We start from the raw sequence: 4360 nt of genomic DNA on the forward strand, positions 1-4360 counted from the left end.
TAAAAGGCTCGCACCACTCTAAACTTGAACCTTGTCCAGCGTTGCAGAAATGTGGCAGCGTGACAGATAACATATGGTTTGATGTTTGCTTGTGCAGTCAGCAGGACCACTTTGAGTCATGCTGGGATTTCAGAAGCGTTGTTGGTCTGCCCTCAGAGAAAACATCCCATTTCATTTAATGATGGTTTGAGGGGAATCATAAAAACGGGAACAACATCACCTCCATCATTGTCCGTTATCATTCCCAAGCGATCCTTCCAACTACTGTTTTCCCATTTCTTCACACCAACCCTCATATCAAAGCAGATCTAATGGAGGAACAGATTAACCTGTATGAAAGATTGGAGAAAAGTTTCCTTCGCCTTCTCTTGCTTTGTTTCTTGGCAGGAACTTCTGGAATATCTTGTTTTGAAGTGTAGGAGAAATAAATCAAAGACTCCTCACGCGTAACAGCGTTTGACTGGTGGCAGAGGATGTAAATGAATGATCAATCAGTTTTGTCAAATGTGATTGTGTGTCAGAGGACCTGTGGCATGTTTGTATTTCATTACGGACTGCGGCTGTTTTCCTGCCAGATTTGTGGCCCAAATGTGTGTTGGGAGAAGGAACTTGCCCCATTCAGACAGTTTCTGAAACACTCACTGATTTCAGTTTTACATTTACATCACTTTCTTTCGACGTTAGCTTATTTTCAGACTTTCTTCTCAGTTATGCTTTAGTTGGTATATATATATATATATATATATATATATATATATATATATATATATATTTTATGCATTTTATTTTTATGGGGAAAATGCTGATCATAAATAAAAATTACTTGGCCTATAAAAAACATAAAATGCAGATTTATCCAGTTTTATAAGCTCAAAGTGTTTTTGCTAGTGTAATTCATATTTCTACTTGCACCGCTGGAGGATCTATAGCTAAATTGGCTTGCCAAAGTGCCTTTCGCTGAACTGCATGAGTGTGTGAGAGTGTGACGGTGTCTGTACAGATAAATGTAATAACAATGAAGAGTTATAGATGTCCACTGACTGATGGGAAGTGTGTGTGGCCAGTAAGGTCTTTCAGACAGAAACTGAAAGCGACAGACTAATAAGCTGAACCCAATAGCAATTTCAGTAATATCACATGAGGAACTTTAAGCTGAATCGTCTTTTGCACGCTTTTCTCTGCTCATCTTTTCTCTCTCTCTCTCTCTCTCTCTCTCTCCGGGCTGCATTGCGGTGGTTTCACGCCAGACTCTCTCAGACCTGATGAGGTCTATTAGATGACTAAGGAACAAATTGGGATTCTTTCATTCAGCAAACACTGGGTGATTCATTTAATGGAGAGTAAAAAAAAAAAAAAAAAAAAAAAAACATGCACTGAATAATATGATACAATGAACAAAAGACTCAAATTGCAGGCATGTAAAATAATTGTGATAATGCAGTACTAATTTTATCATTTCTTATGTTGTTTAAATGTTAGAGGCCTAGTGACTGAGATGAGTAAATAAAAGTGATGCACTGAAATTGAATTTTTACCAAAATTAAAGATTTATTTTAGCTTGAAACTGAAACTGGAACCGAAGTATAGCGCATTGTAGTTGATATTTTTGTTTTCTTGTAAAAAAAGTATTCTCGTCATTTCGTAATGTTATGGTTGAACCACTGATGGCAGATGGACTATTTTGACGACATCTTTCATACTTTTCTGGACTTTGACAGTGTATTTTTACTTGACAGTCTGGGGGACAGCCTCAAGCCTCCCGGTTTTCATCCAAAATATCTTAAAAAGTGTTCTGAAGACAAACAGAGCTTTTACGGGTTAGTAATGACATGGGGATAAGTGAGTAATGACAACATAAAAATTTTGGCTGGGGTTTCAAAAGCCTCTCAAATTGCACAATTCGACTGCTAGAATACTAGAACTTGGAAAAGAGATAATATCACTGCTATCTTGGATTCTGTCCTTGTTAGGTTTAGGGTTGTTTTTAAAATTCTGATGCTCCCTTATAAGGTTTTGCACCTCACCATTTGTCCAAGCTTTTTATTCCCTGTACCTCACTGCTTGACCTTCACTCATCTGGTCTTTTAACTGTTCTGCCAACCTGTTTAAGGTTGATGGGAGATAGCACTTTCTCTTCACCAGCTCCGAAACTGTGGAACTCTTTACCTATTGAGAGAAGTGAAAGTTAAATCTTGCCTTAATATGTTCTTGTAAAGCACTTTGAGGTGTAACATTTAAAGACACTATAGAAAATGAAGATTATAAACTTTTAAGGCCAGTCTATGAAGTTTATTTACTTGCCAACAATCATGGTAAAATTATTATAAACAAATTTGACATTATGCTAGTCCATCATAATTTTTCTTCATGATGAATTGCATCCAGACTCTTGAAATGTTTAACTGTTGCAGCTTATCCATGTGAAGAAAATGGACATTGATTCTGTCAAAAAGTGCAATTGTCCCCCCCACAAATAAAAATTAAAACAAATCCCAGCCAAGTGTTTTCTGTCACTGAAATTCTGTTGCATTACTGCAAATTTATCTTTCAATTGTAGCCCGGTATAAATATAATAAAGTCATAGTTAATAGTTACTAGTGAGTATAGGACCTTAAAATACAGTGTGAACAAAAATTCTGACATCATTTACTCACCCTCAAGTTGTTCCCCAAGCTTCTTTCTTCTGTTGAGCACAAAAGAAGATTGGCTACCATCAGCTGCTAAATGATGTAAATGATGACAGAATTTTCATTTTTCACATGTTTCACACTCTATGAAAACAACTGTTAACAGTTAACACAGTAACCATACTTTAGCAACTTTAAAGCACCATGGTAATGAATTTTTGGACAAACAAAGGAAATCTAGTTGATGATTTTACAGTAGGCACAATAGAACAGTGTTTTAATTTTATAATTTTTTTTTACTTGGAGTTCTGAGTGTAAAGTTTGCATACTGCAAGATGGCAAAATACTAAAGAAGGAAATGTTCCTAACTGTATTTTCATCCGAAATTGAGATGTTTAGCCACCAGCGGACACTTTATTTCACTAATTCAGACTTGCTTGGGAAGGCTATTCATCACACGGGTGTTGTTCGCTGATGTGACATGCATATTCTACTTAGTCGCTCATTAAAATCCTCCCAAAAGTAAAGAATTAATTACAGTTACAACCCTAGAGTCTATAGCGGGAGGGGATGGAAATGATCCGCTGCGCTTTTTGACACTCAACGATTTGAATCCTAGATGTCTAGTTCCTATTAAAGGATATTTATTTACTTCATGATTTATTCATGCACATGATGTTTCTAAACATGCGAGCTGAAATGCATAATAAGAAGTTACACTTTATTCCGAGTTCATTGTAGTCTTTATGACTCTTGTGCTATATGAGAGTTTTGTGTGAGAGGCATTGCTGCTTGCTTAAACGTCCACACTTCAATAAGCCTCCTTTCCATAAGTCGATGCGATTACACATCGGGAAGACTGAAGCAGGTATAAGAGTGCATGAAGTCATGCCAGAACTGTAATTAGATCTCTGCGGACGTGTTTTAGACTCTCCCTTCCCCTCATTAAGATGGGAAAAAAATGAAAAACTCCCACACAAATGCATCTACCTATAGCATATTATATTAACAATCATTATAAGCTGCCTGTTTAAAGTATCCTGAGGCATTACTTCATATAAACCTGTTTATGTTACACTTTTTTTTAATTAATATGCCAAGAGGAACCCCTGTGGATGGAGTTTTCTGGAGTTCATTCTGTTGTGTTGGGTCCACACACAACCACAGTTTACTTATATTGTTAGAAAAGTCCACCAAAACCAGTAATAATTTAGTTTCCCATTGTCATTTTCCACTGTCTCTCTGAACTTGAGGATATTTTTGCTGCGGTATCTTAAATGATGCATACAAATGAGCTACTTTCCCATGTTTCCATCCAAATAGAGCATTGTAATAGTAATGCCATGGTCATGGGTTTGATTCCTGGGGAATGCATGAACTGAGAAGATGTATACCTTGAGTGCAATGTAAGTCACAGTGGATAAAAGAATGTGCCAAATGCATAAAGGTAAAGACTAAAGAGTAATGCAATATGGCATATTTAATCGTGTTAAAAAAACTGGAATATCAAAAAAACAAATTTGCACAATTTGATACTAATTACAAATTGTAGCCATGGGGAAGCCATTATGGCTCTTTTATTCTCTGACATATTTGGCAGCAGATGCCTAGTGTCTGGTTAAGAGAGAGTTTTCTTTACATTTTATTCTTATCGTTTTTCATCCACACTCAAAAAAGTTTTTCAAAAGTATAAAGTGTACAGTATCTAGTAGTATCTAAAAGGGTGCAAAAGT

Source organism: Carassius auratus, chromosome 31, assembly GCF_003368295.1.
Source record: "Carassius auratus strain Wakin chromosome 31, ASM336829v1, whole genome shotgun sequence".
Lineage (NCBI taxonomy): Eukaryota > Metazoa > Chordata > Actinopteri > Cypriniformes > Cyprinidae > Carassius > Carassius auratus.